The sequence below is a fragment of the Balaenoptera ricei genome, chromosome 12, assembly GCF_028023285.1.
Source record: "Balaenoptera ricei isolate mBalRic1 chromosome 12, mBalRic1.hap2, whole genome shotgun sequence".
Taxonomy (NCBI): Eukaryota; Metazoa; Chordata; class Mammalia; order Artiodactyla; family Balaenopteridae; genus Balaenoptera; species Balaenoptera ricei.
The window spans coordinates 5,973,642-5,998,609 of record NC_082650.1 but is presented as its reverse complement, the minus strand read 5'-3'; the positions used below and the strand labels follow the sequence as shown (position 1 = coordinate 5,998,609).

Genomic DNA, 24,968 nt, shown 5'->3' with positions numbered 1-24,968 from the left:
TGACATTGCCTACACTTGCCTTGGGTTTAATTCTATTGCTTCTCGAAGACAGGGACTGTATTTCTGACGTGCCTGTTCGTATTATATCCACAGCACCTGGTACAGTGCCTAGCAGTGGTAGATGCCTAATGAACAGTTTTTGAAAACTAGCATGAATGAATGAATGAGTGAAAGAATGAATGAATTGATGCAATTATCCATAGTTGATTATCACATCCTTGACAGAGCCAGTACTATACAAGATTTATTTTCTAATTCAATAGAGATTTGTTTGATGTGCATGGCATTCTGTTTATTTGATATGTATATTTGCTCAGTATTGCAAATAAATTACCAATTTTACTGCAGTAATAATCACATATGGGTATAATCAAAATCCCCAAATTTGTACTAACAAAGATCCTTAAAATCAAAGTGGAGTAAATTTATATCAATTCTCAATCAATAAATGTTTTCATTCCACTCATTTAATTATTCCAACAATTATTAAATTTTAGAAAAATACAAGAAGCTGGGGCTTCCCTGGTGGCGCAGTGGTTGAGAATCTGCCTGCTCATGCAGGGGACACGGGTTCGAGCCCTGGTCTGGGAAGATCCCACATGCCGCAGAGCAGCTAGGCCCGTGAGCCACAACTACTGAGCCTGCGCGTCTGGAGCCTGTGCTCCGCAACAAGGGAGGCCGCGATAGTGAGAGGCCCGTGCACCGCGATGAAGAGTGGTCCCCGCTTGCCGCAACTGGAGAAAGCCCTCGCACAGAAAAACGAAGACCCAACACAGCCAAAAATAAATAAATAAATAAATAAATAATTAAAAAAAAAAAATACAAGAAGCTAAGCACCAAAAGAGTTCTTTTAAAAGTTTTCAGAGCAAAGAATACATAATGTTTCATCTACTGAAGAAGTGTGACACTATCCAAAAGTTTCTGAATTGTGTATAACAAAATTCCACATAATATACATTCCACACAGCAACTTTACTCCTATAAAAGAGTAACATGAACTTTAAAAGACTTCGTAACTCTTAATCAACATTTTGATGTTCTCTGAGTCTCTCTGACATGTGTACAATTCTCTAGAGGGAGAGCAGAAGGGGACAGCCACCTGAGGAGCTGGTCTACTGGGGAGGATCCCTACAAACAGCACAGAGGCTGCCTAAGCAGGAACCAAACAGACAAAGCACTGTTGGTGAACCACCAACGAGGACCACTTCACAGAACTTTGGATCTCGAGTGTCTCCTCTTCTTTCTCATTTATATGACAGCTCACCTTCGTCTACACTGTTTGCATTTGAGGTTTACACTATAAAAATTCAACTGACTTTTACATACTACTTCATCAAATAAAAAGACAATGTTAAGGCACATTCCCATTTTGTTTCTTAACATGTTGTTTTCTAGTTTTGCAAAACAATACAAAATAATACATTTAAAGAAACTGCCATATGCTTCACAATATTAGAAAATATAAGGTCTTTTACTTATTTATTTATTTTGGTTAATGTTAAAGATTAAGTTCAGAGGGGAATTTAAATACAGTTGCCTAAACTGTTCCACGAGTTCCTGAGTATTTTTATACAAATGCTCCACATATAAGTCACTTCAAGTAAGAAATAATGTGGATGAGTCACAAATTTATAATGCATATTTCATAAAATATGTATCTATTGTATGTAATAGTTATCATCAAAGCGCCATAAAAGATAATTAATAATTAGCTATTTTTAAAATAGGGGCAGTACAAACAATTCAAGCACTGAGTGGGAAGCCATAAAATACCATTTAGAGTTCCAACTTGGCCATGAATTCACTGTGTGACCTAGAATGAAACACTTAGCCCACCTGGACCTTGGTTTTCAGATATGCAGGTGATGAATTTGGGCTATGTGATATCAAAGAGTCCTTCCAGTGTTAATGGTTCTAAAGATCTTATGACATGGTGTATTCCATTGTCACCTGCATAAGACCTCTAAGGATAGCTTCCTTTAGTGTACAAAGAATGATAAAAGCATGTTTTATTACTGCTTTCTTAATTTATGTTAAAATGCCCATACTCTTATCCTTTTCTAGTATAGTTATTAAAAAAAAATTCCATTTTTATTAACTTTTTCTTCTCTTAAAAAAAATCTTTCTTACCTACCAAACTATTGGGATCAAATAATACATCCAATAAAAATATTATGTTACTTCCATGTTATGGTTGAGAATTTAACGTGCAGATGAAGACATTCAAAATTATGATTCCCACAGCAACTCTAACTCAGCCTATTGGAAGCACATATGTAGCATCTTCTTATTAGTGGATATGCAGTAAAACGCATGCCTTAATATATATTGTTTATGCAGTCTACATGAATTATGCTTGCTTTGAGGACCATAAACTTTGAGTTTTCTTCCCAAACCTTTAATTCTTAGTCATAATTTCGCATTAACGTAAGGCTGGAGCAACATTTTTGTCAGGGTTATTCATATCTCATATTTTTTCAAGGAGACACAATAACACAATAAAGAGTATAATAATAGGAAATTACAATATATTTATTCCAATCTATACTGAGGCATATGCATATGGTCATGCTTGCAAATTATACCAGGGTAGGCATAATCACATGTTTTCCTGGGACAGAGAGATAAACAGCAGTGTTCTTGCTTACTAACAATATTAAGCAATAAACACAGTATGAGGTTAAAACTTTAGAATGTGATTTTTTTTCACTAAAATTCTAAGGCTCTATATTTTGATTTCTAGATTATATATAAATATGAAGTCTCTGGGAGTCAGATAATAGACATTAGTGCTGGGTATACATGTCCCAGAGAGGCGTGTTTCCAAACGCACCTAGTCATATCTGTGATTGCCTGATAGCCCAACATCTGGCCTGAAATCAGAAACTCTATTGTTGGCCCATATGAATACAGCAAAATTAAAAAAAAAAAAAATTCTACAAGGATCTGGAAAATCAACCGTTACAGTGAACTCAATTGTACATGCTGCTATAGAAGCCTAACAATGGAGCAAAATGATGAGATCATGGGGAATTGGAAATGCCATCAGGGGGTGGTTCCTCTGACTCAATAAATGTGTTCAGTAAATTATAACTTGTAATTAGTAGCATTATTTTGCTTAATGAACTCCATGATGGTGATGTCATAACCATATCCAACAACTAATTTCATGGGTTTAGACAGTTAAGATATGAAAACTATTCAGGCTATTTACGTTATATGCTGTCTAAGTCTTACTTTTGCCATATTCTCTACTATAATTAAACGAATCAAACTCAGTAAAGTAAGACGGCTGAAAGAAAACACCTGCAAAATATCTATGGCAAAGAAGCCCCCCACCAGAACTGAGTGGGAGACTCCTGATACTGTCTGCAAACCTGAACACTCTTATCATGACTGTACTCTCCTATTTCAGTTTGGTCTCCTGTGGGAATGTAACAAGGTCAAGAGAGTTCTGGACCCAATGCAAACGCCAAATTATTGGGTAACATTATTATCTGAAGACTTCAGTTTCTGCAACTCCAAATTTGAAATGATATTTGTGTTTCTATCTCACATAATTATTGGAAGGAGATGATGTACTTTGCAGTATTTTAGAATTCAGATAAAAATACTAACATAAAATATGAGAAAAAATCTGAGATTTTGAAGTCACTTATAAAAGGAATGCAACATATTGCCAACTCTTGTGACAAAACCAAACCCTTGCATGGTACACCACCTAAATCCCGCTGAAATTTAACCAGGTGCACTTAAAATTACTACATTGCACACTGGTTCCACAGTTACTCACTATTACATATTTCTTACAACATACTATATTGATCTTAAGTTTTTAGTGGGCAGGGACTGTATCTATTCAACTTTCTTTCTTCAGGGTATAGCTCTTTATGCAAAGATATTTTTAATAAAATGCATGTGAGGAGCCAGGTGATAGTAACATAATATGTATTTATAATAAGACAAACTGAACATTCAGCACTCAGAGCCACGTAAACTTTACAAGAAATAACCTTAAGATTTGAATGTAAATCTCTACACATCATATTCTCAGTAAATTGACTGATAATCAGGTATTGATACTTAGGACACCAATGTCACATAAACCACTCCGACTGCAAATATAACTCAAGACAAACTGTACTTCAAGGAGCTTAAGAAAAAATGTTAAAGGGGTAAGTGTACTTAAAATTTTTTATGATATTTAAAACTAATCCAGGTCTTATCACTTCTTTGGTAGCAAATGTAATAAATAGTATATTCTATGGAGATAAGTAGGTCAGTAGGTAGGTAAATAGACAGATTAATAGAGACATAAACATATACCTACATATACAGATGTAAAGAACCAAGCTGTAAGAACCTTGAAAATTCTTTAATTTACATAAGTGGTAGTGACTTTAAAAGTATAACTTTTTAAGGGTTAATCATTTATAATCTCTCACATCTTTATAATATACTAGGAAGGTTAAGTGTTAAAATATCATCCTTAGTTATGTGAATTCAAGGGGCTGCTATTCTGTAATTGTAAATAAAATTCCTTTCTGTCTATGCTTAATAATTATATACTTTATGCCACTCTTCCTTTAACTCAAATATACTGTTCAGTCAACTTCCAGATTCATATTTTTAAAGTTTATATTGGAACAAGTTTCACTCCCGTTTGATTTGTGACATTGGTAAAACAGTAAGCTACTTTACTACATTACTTCTTAAAAGCCATTTCCATTCCTGCACAGTATACAGATTAAGAAAGTTACACATAATAAGTAATGTGCCACTATAATTTGAAAATATTAATCTTGTTCACGTTCTCCAGCTCCTACTAAAAGATTTATAACACCATTGAAACACGAATTGATGAATTCATCACTGTCTGGGGCATTTTGATCATAATCAATAACATAATTTTACCCTTAAATAGGATTTCAATTAAAGCATATTTTCCACAGTAATTTTACTTCAACATAAAAATGGGCTTTTGTATCATAAAGCATTAACCCACTACATGCCAAAAAGGAAATTATTCTGTCTCTGAAGTTCTGCATCAGAAAAATAAATGAAACCAAACTCTCCTCTACTTCACATTTCCCACAGACACATTTCATAAAAAGTTACATTATTATATTTTCATCATGGAAAATGAAAAGTAATACACTTTCCTAAAATAATAGAACCATAAAAGGTTTATCAGTTGAAAGTAATGACATGCCCAGACACACTGCCTCTGCTTAGACAGTATGCATTTTATCTGCAAAGAAAACATTTTCACTTAAAATTAGTCATATCATTAATAAATATAAAATATCAAAAACAATCTTAAAAAACCCTGTGAAATTTATACATGGTATAAAAAATACAATGTATTTTATAATAATCCTCCTATTCTACCAATCCTCCTATTCTATTCTGCTCTATTAGAATGTCCAAAGAACACAAATTTCTCCCACAATACAAAATTGCTTCCCTCAGAAATAAATTCAAGAATTATTTTAAGGAATTCACTCTCATTTTTTAAGATTTAGAGCATCCTGACTTGCCATTTACTGAGAAATAAGCCTAAGTACTTTACTCCTTGTTTAAACTACATGAGCTTGTTTTTTCTCCGTGACTAAGTGCCAGTCCTTATTGAGGCATATAAGAGGCTCCTTTCTCGCCTCTCCCTCTGTCATGATCTATACTTAGATCATGATCTAAGTATAGATCTTTAGTGGTGCCCACTAAAGATCTCTTTGTTTCACCAATGCACTGGGTCTTTGTATGCAATTTCCTTTGCATGTTCTCCCCTTTCCACCTAGGAAATACAAACTGATCCTTCAAACTCAAATTCAAACACTGTTTGTTGTGCAGTCTTCCCTGACTTCCTTGGATAACTGTTTCCTTCTTTCTCTATGATCCCATACAGATTTCTAAATCAGTGCTTATTTTGTATTCTACTTATTTATTTACTTGTCTGTCTTTCCCATGTGAGTGGGAGACTTCCGGAGCTCTTAGTCATCCTTGTATCCTGAGGACCTCTTAGAGCCACTACACATGAGACAATCAACAAAGGCGGTACATAGATGAATGAGATGAAGGACTGTAATCCACATGCTCTGTTCACTGGTATTTTTACATACAATTTTTAAAGGTTATACTCCATTTACAGTTACTGCAAAATATTGGCTTTATTCCCTGTGTTGAACAATACATCCTTGTAACCTGTCTTACACCCAATAGTTTGTACCCCCTACTCCCCCACCCTTACATTGCTCCCCACCCCCACTGGTAAACACTAGTTTGTTTTCTATATCTGTGAGTCTGCTTCTTTTTTGTTATATTCACTAGTATGTTGTACTTTTTAGGTTCCATATATAAGTGATATCATACAGTATTTGTCTTTCTCTGTGTGAATTATTCACTTAGCATAATGCCCTTCAAATCCATCCATGTTGCTGCAAATGGCAAAAATACCAATGGCATTTTTCACAGAACCAGAACAAATAATTTTAAAATCTGTATGGAAATACAAAAGACCCTGAACAGCCAAAACAATCTTGAGAAAGAAGAAAAGAGCTGGAGGAATCATGCTCCCTGCCTTCAGACTACGGTACAAAGCTACAGTAATCAAAGCAACCTGGTACTGGCACAAAAACAGACACAGATCAATGGAACAGGATAGAGAGCCCAGAAATAAACCCATGCACTTATGGTCAATTAATCTATGACAAAGAAGACAAGAATATACAATGGAGAAAAGACAGTCTCTTCGATAAGTGGTACAGTAACTCCCCTACATACAAGCCTTCAAATGCAAACTTTCAACGATGCAAACGTGCACTCGCATGTCCAATCACGTAAGCTAGTTCACATGTCTGGCGTGCATTGTCACTTGCGTGCATCCTCTACAAGTGGTTGTGCTTTTGTGTACTTTATTGTACAGTACTGTATAGACTATAGACTACAGTAGTACACTATATTTCAAGCCCAGGATGTCCAGAAGCAAGCATAAAAGCAGCGGTGATGTAGCCGGTACCACTTACTTTTCAAGGTACTGTGCTGTAAGATTAAAAATGTTTTCTTTATTTTTTGTGTTTGTTTATTTTTTATGTATTATTTGTGTGAAAAGTATTATAAACCTATTACAGTATAGTACTATATAGCCGATTGTGTTAGTTGGGGACCTAGGCTAACTTTGTTGGACTTATGAACAAATTGGACTTACGAATGTGCTCTCGGAATGGAACTCGTTCATATGTAAGGGACTTACTGTACTGGGAAAATTGGACAGATACATGTAAAAGAATGAGATTAGAACATTCTCTAACACCATATACAAAAATAAACTCAAAATGGGTTAAAGACCTAAATGTAAGACCGGATATATAAAACTCCTAGAGGAAAACATAGAACACTCTTTGAGATAAATCATAGCAATATTTTTTTGGATTCAGTTCCTAAACGAAATAAAAGCAAAACAAAACAACCAAAACAAAAAAACCCACAACAACAACAAAAATGGGACCTAATTAAAGTTAAAAGCTTTCGCACAACAAAGGAAACCAGTGACAAAATGAAAAGACAACCTACTGAATGGGAGAAAATATTTGCAAATGATATGACTGATAAGGGGTTAATATCCAACATATATAAACAGCTCATACAACTCAACATCAAAGAAACTGAACAACCCGATTGAAAAATTGGCAGAAGAACTGAATACACATTTTTCCAAAGAGGAAATGCAGATGACCAACAGGCACATGAAAAAGATGCTCAACATTTCTAATCATGGGGGAAAAGCAAATCAAAACCACAATGAGATATCACCTCACCTATCATCAAAATCACAAATAACAAATGTTGGCAAGGACGTGGAGAAAAGGGAACCCTCATACACTGTTGGTGGGAATGTAAATTGGTGCAGCCACTGTGGAAAACTGTGGAAAAAGTATGGAGGTTCCTCAAAAAACTAAAAATAGAACTACATATGACCCAGCAATTCTACTCCTGGGTATATATCTGAAAAGAACAAAAGCACTAATTTGAAAAGATATATGCACCTCAATGTTCATAGCCCAATGTCCATAGTAGCATTACTTGTAGTTGCCAAAGTATGGAAACTACCTAAGTGTCCATCAATAGATGAATAGATAAAAAAGATGTGACATATAACTATATATACAGATATAGATATATAAACACAATGGAATACTACTCAGCCATAAAAAAGAATGAAAATTTTACCATCTGTTCATTGATCTTAAAGTGGTCAGCCCCAAACTGTGGACTTGCCCACTCATTAATAAATGCCTATCTAATCTTTCTATTGTATCCAATTTGTGTATGAGGGTTCCAGGGTTTGGTTCTCAGGTGCCTGACTTTCAAACTGAAGAAGAGACGAAATTATGACTCTAAGAATTCTGAGTGCTGAGCAACAACATTCAACTAAGAAAGTACAGTGGTTAGGGAACATTGTCCTGTACTGATTTCAATTTCTTATATTGAGTCAGGAACTCAAAAGAACAAGTTTCTAATGACATGTTTGTTAAAATTCTAATGCCTAAACACAGCAGGCAGCTGAACAGAATAAAATCAGCTGGAAACTGAAGAATAAAGACAACTAAGTAATACTGGGGAAAATACAAGGGTGCAGAGACATGGAGTTCCCACAGACACAGGTTAGTTTGGGTTGGTTAGGGAACTAGCAGTGGCGTCATCCAGGCACAGAGGAGAACCCTGACACAGGGTTTACTAGAAACAATCAAAGGGATTCTGAGCTCTGCACTGGGACACTTGAAGTTTCCTGTGTCCTGGAAGTCTATATACAGCAAACCCAGTTTGTTAAATATGGCAGGGAATGGCTGAAGTAATAATCTATGCATATCTGTGTATCTGATTTGTTCTCTAGTCCCTCACACTTTTTTTTCTTTTCAAGGCAGAATCAGAGGCTCAGAGAAACAATTAGCTAAATGTGAGGCAGAAAAGATTCAGAGTTTTTCTGAAACTTGCAGAGTTTTTCTGTTCCAAAGCCTGGGGCTGGGGGAAAGGGTGGTAGAGGAGTGACCTAGGCTGAAGAGGAAGGATTGGGCGACCAGAGGCCTTGACATGAAAGGAGGGTGAAGACCTTGCATTGGGAGAACAGGAGCACAGAGGGATGCAGCAAACAGCACCACTGTGTCTCTGTTTAGTCAAAGTCATCTTGAAACTGCTTTACGTCCAGAGGAAATAATCGCAAAAATAAGAGCATTTTAAACTTGTTTTAAAATGTTCTTTTTATACAGGTTTCTGTTTTGCTTTTTAAGTGCCACGATTAGAGATCCTACAGATGGAAGAAAAGTGTGCATACCCAGGAAAAAGAGAAGATAAGGAGAATAGAGAAACAAGTAAGGTTGGGGATTAACCTTCCTCACTTAAAAAAGAGAAGAATGAATTCAAAAACAAACAAACCCCTTGCTCTAAAACTCCCACATGAGTTTAGGAAGAAATGCCCAAACTTTGGAGGGGAAGGATGTAGTCAAATGCAATTATTAACTGCAATGGTGAAGACCCACCAGACTTTTAATCATTTATATTTTAATCAATTATATTCCTAATTCATTTCTAAGGTTTCCCTAGGGGGAAAAGAGGAGGTAGCTTTTGTTTCTATCATGATGAGATGCATGCTTTTCATACTGTGATTGCAATGAGGCTAGTTTTCAAAGTCTGAGGACTATTACAATAGCATATAAATATTAACACCTGTGAGCAAATACCTTGGCTTTTCCACTGATTCCAGGAAAATAATGAAATCTGCAAAGACTCTGTAATTCCTTGAAAAACAGATGTGAACCACCACATTATTTTAAAAAGTGACATTGATGTATACACAAATGATGTTTCCATTCCTTCCAAGAATCAAGTTATAGCACCCAAATTTCATATTTCCACACAACCCTTAGGAGATTAGTCCTGGTAGAGTGGAATGTTCTGGAAGCTGAGGAAAGCAAAGGAAATAAGGACATAAACAAATGCAGTTGGTGAATTAAGGCTGTTCACATGCATTGCCATTCTATAATGCTTTTATGTCACAAATAAATTTGGGATTAATTAATTTCCCAAATAAATGTTTGTACAAACTCAATTTCAAAGTTATGTCAGGGTTTGAAAATAGAAAACTCATTTTTAGGCTAGTTAGTATCTACGTTAAAAGCATTACAGAACATCAGGAAAATAATACAGAGGTTTCTTGGTTCTATGAGGTAACTGGTACCTACAAACTGCACATTAAAATTTAACAAGTAAGCACATAATCAGGACAAACAAATTCAACTAATTCTTGTTTCCATTATAAACAAACATTGAATTTACAGGTGGAATATTAAAATGAGGTTACAAAGTAATTAGGATTATGAATTTCAACCTATATTAATAAGAAGAATGAACATATCAGGTTACTGCTAAACTCCATCTAATTATTTACAAATTAATCAAGGACAATAAAGGAAATTAACATCTGAAAGACACTCATGATAATACTACTAAGAATGGTCAGCCTCAATTATCCATGCTAATTAAGAGAGCTGGCTAATCCTAAACAGTGGATAATTTAACAATTCTTTTTATTGGCACAGATTATATTTCTGTGTGTGACAGATTTACCTGAACATATTGCTTTTCTTAGTTTGGTATTAAAAATAAGTTTTCCTTTCTTGGCAGATCATAATGCAAGCCGGCTAGGAATTTTTTAGTTTAAAATAAATAAATAAATAAATAAATAAATAAATAAAGTATATAATTCACACGTACAGTAGATAAAATCAACTGCTAAACAGATTCTAAACAGAATCTTTTAGCTTTCAAAAATACATTTAATAAATGCAAGTTAAGGTACATGAATTGTGATAAAAATGAAAAAAGATTAACTTTTTTCTAGTACATTGAAAGTGTCTCAAATTTAAGCCATATAAAGTGCCTTGTAAGTTACTGTTATTTCATTTTACAGATAAAATTATAGATTCTTCAAGAAGTTATATACTGAGTTACATGTGGTAAGTGAATAGGTGTCCTATTTTTTTAATTATTTTTAAACTATCTATTAAAAGATAGATCTTTCTGAGTCCCTCTCTCTTACCCTCATTTTCTTTTTTCAACAAATAGGTACTACCAATAAAATTAATTGAATTAAATACCCACCAATAAAATTAACTACCTACCAACAATACTAGCTGCCAACTATAAATCAGGCTTTATTAGACTCTTAAATATAGGTCTGGATTGCTGTTAAGACTCTTGGTTATGACAATTTATTAAAATAATATTTAGTACCTAATAGAAATAGAGCATACATAGAACATGAATATTGGAACTTGAATATCTAGGATAGAAACACATTTCACCACTTACAGCTGTGTAAAAGTGGGCAAGTTATTTAATTGCTTAGTGCCTCCGATTCATCTATAAAATAAAGATAATATTAGTGCTTAACCTCTTAGGGTTGTTGGGAAGAATAAATTAGATAATATATACAAAGCGCTTGGAACAGAATCCGGCACACAATAAATATTTACTATATATTAGCTCTTATTACTGCAAAAATATTTTCAAATGGATAAATCTTCAGCACGAAAAGGAAAAAAACTGAATTTTTCTTTAAGAGTAATGTCATCTATTTCCCACAGTTTAAGCTTATGATGATAATGATTAAAGCAATGACAAAAATATATTCTTTGGACAATTAGAGTAATGATTTTCAACTGGTGTTAGGGGTAGAAGGAAGGAAGAGGATATAGCTTCCGTTAGACTTATGAAATATCTAATTAGTATTTTAATAGAAAGTTATATTTATATTTTAGGAATAAAAAAGTTCATGAGCATAACATTAAAATATGAAACTTTATTGTAAAAGGATTGAAAAAGATAAGAAGGATGTAGGTCAGAAAAGCATATTATCATATCTAGTAGTATCCAAATACCCACTTTATCTTGTTCTCATTACTACATAGGTAGAATAAACAGAAGCCCACCAACACAGGACTTAAGTTGCAGGAGTGCTAAGGGCCAGCCATTCCAGGAAAGGCCCTGAGCTGAGGACCTGGGCTATGAGCAGCAGAGAGGCTACAGAAGGGGAACAACTGCCGTGGAGCGAGAGATGAGGTAGCAGAGGACAGAGGGACCAGCCAGCAGCAACAGGAGGCATGAGGAAGGAACACTAGATGAAGGTAGATGGAGCAGAGCCATACATGGTCAGAGCAACAAATGGGCAAACAGCCAACGCTGTAGTCATCACCCAACAACTTCCTACAGAGCTCAAGGGCTGAGGCAAATGGTGTGATGGGAAGTACAGGTGCAGGCTCAGGCTGCAGCACCCTGAGACCTCGAGGCCTGGGCCCAGCACATGGGAGGCACTAGTTACTGTGATTTGAGGCTGAAAGGAGTAACCAACCTGAAGGTTACACTAATTATCAACATTTCTTTAAGCTCCTTAAACCCTGCCAAAGTTTGCAGACTTGCAGAAAAATACTGATCATCATAATTGATGGCTTAGGGTGATTCACGACTGTAGAATGAGAAATAAAGAATAGGCCCTGGAAACTTGCAGTAAGACTACAAGAGACATATCCTTTCAGCTGCCTTTTTCCCCATCTCCAACAATACCTGCTTTCCAAGCAATTACTTCATTTTAGGAGGGTGGATTGATGGTGATGATGATGTTAACAATGTACTTGCACCTACACTGCTGATTTCACTTTCATTTTAAGATAGATATATTACCAGCATTTCAGAACCTGATACATCAAGGCCTGCAGAGGTTAAACAATTTACCTAATTTATATGAGTAACTGAAAGAACTGAGTTTTGAACTCAAGTCTCTAAACCGCTAAAATCTATGCTTTTTTCCTGCTATACCATCCTATCCACAGGAAAGAGTGCCCTAACATTGTCTTAGAAGCTTGAAATTTCTACTTGTGAAAGTAAAAAATGTGTAGACATCTTTTATCAAGTAAACGTATTTTTACGTGTTCACATCTGAATATATTAGTAATAACAAATTGTCAGGGAACATAAAACAATTATATAATCACAACATAGTCAAAAACATTAAAAGTTGTATCTTCTTGAGTTACAAATCCCCCCATTCAAAAATATTATGTTTTAAACAGTACTCTTTATTTAGAGGTTTGAATAGTAAGATAAAATTTAGAATTAAGAAATTCAGATTTAACTCTTTGTTCTTTAAATAAGTTTCTACATTTATTACAAAATCACTTCCTAATTCGAGGAAGTTACTCTCATTTGCAGTCTCTTTCCCAATCTATGCCATTACAAGCCTTATACTTAGTTCTTACTTTTATGTATACCAGTGAATTTCCGGATGCTAATAATTCTCACTTTCCAAAACAGATACTTGAAAACATGAGTCATCCTAGATTCTTAAATTAGGAGTGCACTATTAAGAAAAATAACTGACAGGTAAATGGTATGAGCTAATCTGCAGCTACTCCTTTGGTATACGTCCCTCAGGTGGCACCATAAAGAAGGATCCTATCTTCCTGGGTTATAAATGAATTTATCTGGATTTTAGCCCAGGCTTCTGTGAATCTACAACTCCTCTTAGAGTATATTGAGGAACTTCTCTCCTCATACACAAGGGACAAATACATTTTATCAGGTTGTTGATTAAAGAAAATAAACTAATGAGATAAAATACAATTAATATCTTTTTAATAGTTTTTAATATAAATTTAAAGCAAGCATGTGTGTGTAAAACTTAAGGTCGTAAGGTTAATTTTCTATCTGATTTTGCTTATTAACAATAATATTTGATACACAACTTAGAGTACATTTAGTGTTGGCTCTTAGAAAAATAGGTGGCCTTTCCAAGATGATATCCGAAGATGGGATTCTGGTATATTTAGGATGCTTCTATCATGAGTGATTAAAGACTTAAACACCAGTAACATTCTAAGGAGTAATAAACTTGTAAGGGATTATAAGGGTAGGGAATGGGGCATTGGCCTGGATATGCTTAGAATGTCTCCATTACCTTCCAAGTTGAAAAAGTGTGCATTTAAATATTACATCTGGATGATAAATTAAGAAGTCACTAAGGAAAGCAAACATATGACTTTAGAAGCACTTTTCCTTTTCATAAGTTAAACCAAAATAAGACAAGAACCAAATTTCCTTCCTTTGGGCTGCCAAACATTTGCAAAAACTGAAAGTGTCCTTGGTAAAGTGGTTAATATCCGAAGAGAATTAAATATCACTTTCAAGTCCAGGTTATTACACGTATGCAAGTGTACACACAGAACTCTATCAATTTCAGACTGCTATGAAAAGTGCTGAATTCTATTCTTTCTGGGGATTGAAAACATTTATAATAGCAATGGCCCCACAGCCACATCTTCTTGTAACAGGCTTTAAGAATGAAAAAAAAAACATCTTTATGACAATAACAAGAAAATGAATTTTCATTTTCAAAGACAGTCTATACCATCACTGGCTGTCCTGCCACCCAGCTCTTCTGAAGGCATTCAAACCCTTCATTGCAATGTCTCAAAAATCAATAGCAATTTATTCTCTCTTTGGACCCCAAGCAACAAAAGTAAATAATACTGTCACCTCCAGTCTGCCTGCAGAACATGGTCACAAAACAGCCTTGCCACTAAAATACAACCTTATGCAGCTCTTTATCTATGCCGGCACTGCTGATTGTATTGGCTTCCATAGAGGACAAATACTTCAGCAGAGCCACACAAAGAGGTCAAGCTCTTGTACGTTACCCAGACCGAATGCTGAGGCTCTAATTAAAAAGAAATCTTGACATGCATCTAAGCTTCCTGCTTCAATGATGTGGATTTTATGGGAGAAAAATGAGAAAATTTATTTTTTCAAGATTACTAAAGTTAATATATCATATTTATCATTCTTTTCCTATAAAATTTAAGAAAATCACCAGGCTTTCTGAAGCAACTAGTTGAACCATAATATTTTGCAGCTAAAATCTGTATGCAGTCAATATTTACATTATCTGACTAATAGAAATATTAACCTATAAGCAAATTAAGACTTAAAAATGAAAGTTCTATTTTGATTATCCTCTACAGAGTAAGTGGTAGCAACATCAGGATACCACATCCACTCTGGAATATACAAGACAGCATTTCAAAGCAATAGAAGGAATCTTAGGAATAATCTAGTATAATCCAATCCACTTATAGATAAAGGAAATCAGATCCCATTTCTGACACCAGGAAGCTAGTTAATGTAAGAAGCAGGACTCAAATACATTTCTGACATCCTTTTCATTATAATGCTTACTGACGAAAAATTATTCATAGGAACACTAAAGAAGAGACAAAATCTTTCTGATGAGAGCCTATAGTAAGCCAGCTTCCCCTCAGGATTATAAATTATTCCTTAAGAAAAAAACCAAGCCCTTTGGAAACTTTGTGCAGCAATTAAAATCTTCAAATCACAGAAGAATTTATCAGTCATACTTGAAATATTTATTGAATTTTTGCTGTGTACTGATCACAAAATATATACAAGTTTAAAAAATGTATACAAGTTTAAGAATTGTAAAAAAAAAAAAAATAATAATAATCAAATATCAAATTATATGGCTGAAGAACTAACAGAGATTGGGCCAGGTAGGCGCAGAGGGGAGGAGAGTCAGGTGAGGGAGAGGGAGACTGCTCATCCAGGCAGACCCTGGAGGGCCTGTACAACGAGGGTTGGGAGGTTCTGTGTGGGAGCATGGGCTGGCCCAGCAGTGGGTACCTGTGAAGTGGAGTAGAGTAAGGCCAGATGCTGGAAGGCCCAGAAAATCTGGCAGAAAGACTTGAATTTGACACGGTAGAGCATCCACATAATGCAGAGTTAAGCATTTTATCGTGGAAAATCACTGCAGTTGTAATTTGTCTCACTTCTAGCTGAAAAACCCAAACAATTCTTTAAAGGTGTTGTCTTACTAGTCAGAAAAATATAATTTAAAATACAACTCAATTTTCTACACCAAAATATTGTTTCTTTGGGATTTCATTTAAATAACCAAAACCATATCTTAGGTTATTCATTAAAGCTGATTCAACATTAAATTTAAAAACAAACATCCTTTTCTGTTTTTTTCAAATTTTAGAAAGATTAGAAACTTTGTAGAAAAATCAACATTCTTTTTTATTTTATGCATTCTTTGAAGAAAGTTTGGAAAAACTTGAGCTCATACCAACAATCAATCGTATGTTTGTGCTGCATTTCAGGCAACCAATATGCTGTAACTAAGGCAACAGAAGACAGTGGTTAAAAGTTAAAACTCTTCGAGTCAAGCCAGCAGGATTCAAATCCTGACTTCACTAGGTATTAGCATTATAGGGAAACCAATGACTCACTCTTTCTGAGGCTCCTTTTCCTCTGCCTGTAGAATAGAGATATTATGATAGCATTGCCATAGGGTTGTAAGATTAACATGAGCTACTCCATGCTCAGTGCTGATTGCATGGTGTTGGAACACAGTAAGAGCTCAATGTATGCCAAATACCATTATATCTAACTACATGCAAAAGATAACCCTCAGTTCTTCCAGGCTGTATTTATTTCATAGATTCAATATTTACTGAAACCTATGTTAAAAATACAGTTAAAGCCCAGTCAATGCCTTCAAAAGCCTAATGGAAATGGAAAAACAGAAGAAACCAACATATAATAGTGACTCAGGTGACATGCAGTGTAATAGAGGTGTACACAATGTTCCTTGATGTGAGAGGAGGAAATGATGAATTATTGATGGATAGGGGTATAGGAGAAGAAGAAAAGATATCACAGTAAAAGCGATACAGGAATTGGGATATGAAAGAGAAGTTAGAGTACACTCTAACTAACAAGATAGGGAAAATGGTGCTGGAAAGTCATCTCAGGCAGACTGGACCACAGAAGTAAAGAAACTGAGGCTTGGTAATACACAGATGCAGATAGCGGTTGGAAGATGAATGATACGATGCTGGTAGAAGTGTGACCTAAAACAAAATGTAATATTATGCTGGGTTCAATTTTTGAAGGATTTTGTGTAAGGCTTGCTATTTGGGATTCATCAGGTAAGCAGCAAAGGAGAGTCATCTTGGGCCAATAATGACATCAGTGTTTTAGATACTAGAATTATTATAGAAGACAGATTGGCTTTAGAGTAGGAAGAGAGACTAGAGGCCAAAACACTGATAAAGAAGCCATTCCAGCAATCTCAGAGAACAAACAATACAGAATGGAACAAGACAAGACAGTGGGGCTGGAAAGAAGGAAACATACAAGAAGAACTGTGGAGGCACAATCAAAAGAACTGGTAGGAAGGACAAAGGGATTTCACAGTTTTAATGTTTATATTGCTAGGGCAGTGATAAAATTATTTAAGAGATGGAACAGAGGGAGGGCAATGTGGGGTGACAGAGAAAGAAGAATTTATTTTTAAATACATTGAACTTGATGTACCTCTACAACACAAAGGGGTGATCAAAAGAATAATGGAAATACGGCACTGTAGCTCAGAATGTAGATTTGGAAGCAATCTACAGATAGATGATTGCCAAATTTATAGGACTGGGTGAAATCACATGTAGAGAGCATTTAAAGTCAGAAGGAAACCACAGTAATGTCACTTACACTATCAATAAAGAGTATAAATTACCTAAAATAATAACTAAGCAGAACCTATGAGAAGCACACTACAAGCTCTACCAAGGGATAAATGGAAACACTTTAATAATAGAGACAGAGATTATGTGTCTGGATGGGAGAAATAATTTGGTTAAAGTCATCCATTCTCTAATTAATCTGTAATTGCAATTTTAACAAAAAAACTGCAATATAATTTTAGGAAGCTTAATAACGTTATCCTAAAGTCATCTGGAATAAGTATCTGAGAATAATTATTTTTAAAAGAGGAATAATAAAAGCAGAACCTGACCTAACACATTAAAACATTATAAAAGTGCAATAATATAGTACCAACTCATATACAGAAAGATTACTGGATTGGAAAGTGCAGAAATAGACACAAGTACATGTAATTATTGAAATTATAAAAACCTTGACTTTCAAATCAGCAGGGAAAGAGATAATACGAAGAGTTTTATCTTCTGAAAACATATAAGAAGAGTTTTTCTTATATGTTTAAAACTCTTATATGTTATAAAACTCTTATATGTTTAAAACTCTTGTATGTTATAAAACTCTTCAACATATAAGAAGAGTTTTTCTTCTGAGATGGGATAAGGAGGATGAAAGAAGTCTGAGCTTTTCATACGTAGAGTGGAAGGCTTCAGTGACAGAAATACAAAAGAGAGGTCTACCTATTATAAATTATGGAAATAAGGGAGTTGTGGATTCTAGTGAATGTTTAATGCTGAAAGGATCAAAGATGAAACCACGGACCATAATGAAATGAAGCTTTTAGAAAGAGAAGTGTCAAGAAGGATTATTTGACTATGGTGATAGGGACAGCTCTTGAGAACAGATGTCTTGATGAATTTTGATATCTGACTTACTGGAAATGAAGGAATAGCAGAGGTGAAAAAATAAAACTTTATTGTCAGAGAATGGGCCTGACAAGTTTAAGATTTCTGAGTTGTCAGTTCTGAGAAATGGCATAATAAATTAGACTGCAGCAGGAGAAATGTCTGGCCATGATTCTGACAGGTCAATAATGTAAGCTCTGAAGTACCCACAAAAAGTGCCTAAGAGTCAAGGCAGAAAGGGGATGGGCAGCAAGGTGATGAAGTCCTCCATTCTTTTGGAGGATTGGTCTCCTGTTAAGTAGATGAAGAGAAAGAAAAAGAAGTGACTTAGCTTAATATTTTCTGAGCTTTGACTAAGGCAAAAAGTTACTGACAACCAGATTGTGAGGCAGATGTGTAATTTCTCTCCACAGTGTCTAACACATAGCACACGTAGTGTAAAAGATTACCAAAGAATAAAAGGATGCTGGAGGATATGCTAGAAGAAATACTGGAAAACCTAAAGCCCACCTCACAATCTGACCACCAGCATATGAGATAAAACAGAATATGCAGCAGCCACGAAGAGTGCATGGAGGTGAGCGGTGTCACTAAAAGAAAGTTGGGCTCAGAGAGGAGAGGTGGAAAAGCTGAAAAGGAAGGTCAGTGGGAGAAGGACAGTTCAAGTAACAGCCTCATATGCGACTGATTTAAACTAGAAAGCCAGGGTAGCAACTGAGAGTCTGAAATGCAACTGTCAAGCAGATCCACATTTGCACCTGCATCAAGTCAGAAAGTATTGTCTAGCTTGCAAATTACTTTGAAAAAAAGGCTTATCTAGGGAAGAAAATTAAAAGGAGTATATTTTTTAAAAGTCTTATTGAGAGGTATGTTTGGCACACTATAAATAAACTGCACATATTTAAAATGTGCATTTGATATGTTTGGGCATATGTATTCACCCATGAAACCATTACCACAGTCAAGATAACGAGTAAATCTCCCCCAGAAGATTCCTCCTGCTACTTTGTAATTCCTCCCTCCTGTCCCTTCCAGACCTACTCTTGCCCTCCCACCCTTATCCCCAGGCACCACTCATTTGTTCTCCATCTCTATAGATAAGTTTGTAATTTGGGGAGTTCTTAAATATAAAACCATACAGCTTATACTCTTTTTTGTCTGGTTTCTTTCCTTCCACAAAATGATTTTGGAAATCATTCATGTTGTCGCATACATAAATAGTTCACTTCTTTTTATTACGGAATAGTACTCAATTGTATAGATATATCAAAATGTCTTTACCCATTTACCTGTTGATAGTCATTTGAATTATTTTCAGTTTTTACCTACTGCAAATAAAGCTGCTAGAGACATTTGTGTACGAGTCTTTGTATGGATATATGCTTTTATTTATCTCAGGTAAATGTCCAGGAGTGGAATGGCTGGGTCATATAGTAGCTGTATATTTAACTATTCAAGATTCTGCCAAATCGTTTTTCCAAAATGGTTTTCCATTTCTATTCCCACCTGTGGTGTAGGTGTAAGAGACTTCCAGTTGCTCCACATTCTCCCCAATACTTGGTATAATCAGTCTTTTTAATTTTATACATTCTAATTGGTGTATAATGACATCTCACTGTGGTTTAAATTTGCATTTCCCTAACAACTAATAATAATGTTGAGCATCTTTTCATGTGCGTATTTGCCATATATATATCATCTTGGCAAAATATTTGTTCAAATCATTTGCCTGTTTTATTGGGTTGTTTTCTTATTTATTGAGTTGTGAGAATTCTATATTTTAAATATAACTCTTTTACTAGATAAGTGATTTGCAAGTATGTTTTTACCAATCTTGCCTTGTCGTTTCATTCTCTTAAGAAACAGAAGTATCTTTTGAAGAACAGAAGTTCTTAATGTTAATGAAAACGTGTTTATTTATTTTTTAATTTTATGGATCATGCTCTTGGTGTTGAATCTAAGAAATCTTTGCCTATTTCAAGGTCACTGAGAGTGCTTTCTATGTTTTCCAAGAGTTTTATCGTTTTAAGTTTTACATATAGATCTATGTTCTATTTTTAATTAACTTTTTTATACGGTGTGAGGTATGGATTGAAGTTAAATAACTGTTTTGTACCTGAAAGTGATCTTAAAGATCTTTCAATCTAACCCCTATGCTTGTAGATGGTATCTACATTATCAGACAGTGGCACAATTGATATGTCTAAAAATATACACCCGTAAAGTAGATTTGAGACCTAAGTTCAGATCTAAAGACTAAATCAAAAGTCTGTAATACATCTTTATGTCCTCAGTGTAGCCTGGTTATAGAAAAATCCAGCAATTATAACACATGCTGATCTGAAAAGCTATTTTAACATGTTTAAATTATCTATCTCCAAAGTATATTTTTAAAACAACATGTAACAAAAAGTAAAAAGAAAATTTTATTGAAAAAAAGAAGGATATTTTAAAGGATATCTCCCATGACAGAGGTAAGTAACGACATCTATTGACGAAGTTGCGGCATTGTGTCTCAACTATCCCAGGAGAAAGTTTAGGACAAATCTTGACTGATATTTATTTGATATTATTACCTTTTTTTAAAAGGGCAAATGCTTTGCTCAAGTGTCAACATCAAGAGAGCAAAACCTGGGCTTCCCTAGTGGTGCAGTGGTTGAGAGTCTGCCTGCCAATGCAGGAGACACGGGTTCGAGCCCTGGTCTGGGAAGATCTCACATGCCACGGAGCAGCTGGGCCCGTGAGCCACAACTGCTGAGCCTGCGCGTCTGGAGCCTGTGCTCCGCAACAAGAGAGGCCGCGATAGTGAGAGGCCCGCGCACTGCGATGAGGAGTGGCCCCCGCTTGCCGCAGCTGGAGAAAGCCCTCGCACAGAGACGAAGATCCAACACAGCCAAAAATGAATAAATAAATAAATAAATAAATAAATGTACTATTAAAAAAAAAAAAAAGTAAAAAAAAGAGAGCAAAACCTATGGTGTACGAGTGACACTTCCCGGTTGTACTTCCTACTTTGCCTCTGACCTATGAAGCCTCAAAATTGACTATTCTGAGGAAGGATATGCCAGTGAGGTTGGAGCCATGGATTAACGGCTTCAGCTCAGCAGTCGGAGTGTCCACATTTTAAATTATCCCTTATTCTACCTTCCCTGGTCACTGTTTGAGCATATTTCTTTTTCACTGTTAGTGTTAAAATATCACTGCCATGTAGGTTTTTTCTTTCTCACTTCTGATCCTATTTCCTTTCACATTAAATTTTTTTTTTCTGATTTCCCAAAATTATCAAATGCATACAGCTACCTTCTTCTTTTCTTCCTCAAATAATATTAAGTATATAACATATATACATACATATGTTGTTATATCAAGATTATTGACATACAAATCCAAAGCTAGCTAGCAAATGCAAAATTTGATTCCCAATGCAATTTTAACTCAGCAGAGCAGCCTTGGTAAATTGATGAGAGAGAAATAAGTAGCTTATCTTGTAGAGGTACCACCAGATCTATTTCCAGTCTTAGGGTATTTCAGGAAATTGTTTATTTCAATAAACTCACTTAATGCAAAAGATAAGCTCATTAAGGCTTGTAAATCACTTTGTTAAAGACTGAAACATAAGTTCACTAGTGAAGCTCACTATATAGGTAATAAACCTAAACACTTTTATAGCATAAATACTCATTCTTCTCATAAATTCAAGTTTACATCTGTAGGCTTTGTTTAAAGCAATTTTCAGTGAATCATTTTCTGACTACTAGGTCCAAAATGATTTTTTTAACAGTGCACAACAGGAAATGTTTAATATAAACTGTTTTCTGAATTGTCTTTATTATTGTTTTCACAGCAGCCACAATGTGATAAATATTGGAAAGGTACTATTATATTCCAGCCTCACTTTCAAGTAGATACTATTCAAAAGCATAAGAGACAAAGAAAATACAACAAAAAGTTATTACAAAAAGTAGGCAAAATACAGGAAATCTCTTATTCAGCCTCTCAACTTCACAGGTTTTTTTTAACAACTCTAAAAATAACCAGGAAGAGTCCTCTTTGCTTAACAGCACATGAGACTCTCTTATTTCCTTTTCTTCCATTCAGAAAATAATAAAGTGGAAGATAAAGTAATATACTACCAAAAAACGCAGACAAGAACAGATGCTCTTGTAAGACTTCCTACTCTTTAAGTTATAAGATAAATGTAACTCAGGAAAATGTTATCATGAAATAAAACTGCCATGACAGAAATTAAAACTTAAAGCTATATTGGATGTCCAGTGTTGGTCTTGGGTATATTTTTATATGTGACAACATTTTAGAAAAATAATCTGGCTGTACATGTTTATCAGCTTTAAACTGTTCATACCCTTTGAGTCAGTAAATCCCATTCCTCTGAATCTAGCGGAAATCCTCAAAAACTAATTCTAAATTTGGAGAAAGCTTCACACACAAAGATGTCCATAGCAATGTGATGTACAATAGCAACATATTGAAAACACCTCAGCTATCCAACAACAGGGAATTGATTAAGTAAAATACGGTGTATTCCATTCACTTGGTGGATCATTACGCAGGGATTAAAATCTCTTTGCATACAAAATGTATGAACCCTGTAATATTAAATGAAATTTTCAGATATAGAACTGTACAAAGAAAATAATTATAGTTACATTAAAAATGATTCATAGAACCAAAAACACTGAAGAAATCCACTATCACTAAAAACTTGAACAACAGTTTTATTGGGGCAATGAGAGTACAATAATTTTTATTTTTATTTTACTTTCTTGTACTTTACAAATATTATTTAATAAGCATATGTTATTTCAAAACATAAAATATCTGGTATTTTTAATAAGAGAGCCAGAAACTAGAAATCTGTTCATGCTTCTCCAGCAGTGAAGGAGAGGAGACTATTTTATTCTAGGCCTGTGCTGTCCAAGAAAGCAGTCATTAGCCACAGATAGCCATTTAAATTTAAATTAATTAAAATGAAATAAAATTCAAGTGCTCAATAGTCATATATAGACAGCAGAGAGAACACTTCCATCAGCCCAGAAAATTCTATTGGAAAGAGCTGCTCTAGATAATTTGCACAACCCCACAGAGAGGAGGATGATTCAAAAGGTGCAAGCCTCTCTGGTTAGTCTATGCTAAACCAGCAAGCTCAGTCTACTGAGGGGGCCTATCCTACAGGATGGAATACTCTATAAAATGGCTGGCTCCTGGGTCAGTAGCAAATGAACTATCCTTGCTTTATATACTTCTGCTAGTTTCATGGGGATATTTTTTTCTGGTGTATAACAAATTCATATGAAAATCATGTCTCTTGGAGGTTTACCAACTTGAAAAAAAAAACAACTATAATTCACTCTAAAATAGAACAAGTCCACCAAAAGGCAGCCTTTGCAGAGAATAAACAAATTCATCTTTGTATTGTAACAATGGCTTGGCTTGGGGAGGCAGAAATAGAGGAAACAAAAAGAGAATTTTAGCAATAATATTTTTAAAATTATTTTTTCTTTTAAAAATTTCTGTTAAAAAGGGCAAAAAAGAAGAAATTCTTTTTTGATAAAGAATTTATCAAAAATATAAATATAGATATATAAATATTTATCTACATTATCAAAAATATAAATATAGATATTTATATATAGATATACAAATATTTATCTACTTAATATTTTTAAGTAGATAAATATTTAAGAGTGAAAATACATAAATCTTTCAGAAAATGCAGTAGCATAAAGCAGTAAGAATACAATTCACTGCATCATTAATACAAGTTTTATCTACTACAGTATTTTGTGCATCTGGTATTCCATTACATATTACACATTTCCCAGTAGAAAGTTTATTTAATTTTCTTGATTTACCCTCATCATTGTATGAAGATGTTCCAATCAATTTTAAAATAATAGGCTGACTTCACTTTGAATATGCAGACTGCATTTTACTGACATATTGTGAACACTACAAAAGGCCGACTATCTTTGTTGAAGTATGCCAAGAAACTCTGATTTTTTTCAGCCTTTTCCACCTTTGAGATTTAAAACTCAACACTTTAGCCAAAAAAACTGAGGAGGCATAAACTATAACTATTAAGACAAGTTGCATTTAAAAGTGTTTTAATTCCCCACAGCTTTCTACACAATTCGAAAATTATGTATATTTTTAAAACTTACAAAATGTTCCTTAAGAGTTGGGAATTTTATTCCCATAGCAATTAATATCAGTGGATAATCCTCAAAAAGTAAAAACTTTAATGACTGGTTTAAAAAAATGTGTCTATTTAGAGAAGCAAATAGTCACAAAAACACGCTTAGTATTTGGAGTCAGAAGGATTGGATTTGATTACCAATTCTGTTGATTCTTTAAACCCGTTTCTTTATGGAGAAAATGGGGCTAGTAAGAAGGCATAATTTAAAGGGGGTGGTTGTAGTGATGATACAGAGCATGACACAAAGAGCAGGTTACTTACTTTAAACTCTGATCAATGTTAAT

General features: G+C 34.6%; 1 protein-coding gene across 8 annotated transcripts in view; it reads right to left on the bottom strand.

Annotated features, from left to right (window-relative positions):
• Positions 1 to 24,968, bottom strand: part of PRKN (parkin RBR E3 ubiquitin protein ligase) — a 1,325,586-nt gene that overhangs the window by 1,254,940 nt on the left and 45,678 nt on the right. The window lies entirely within an intron of this gene.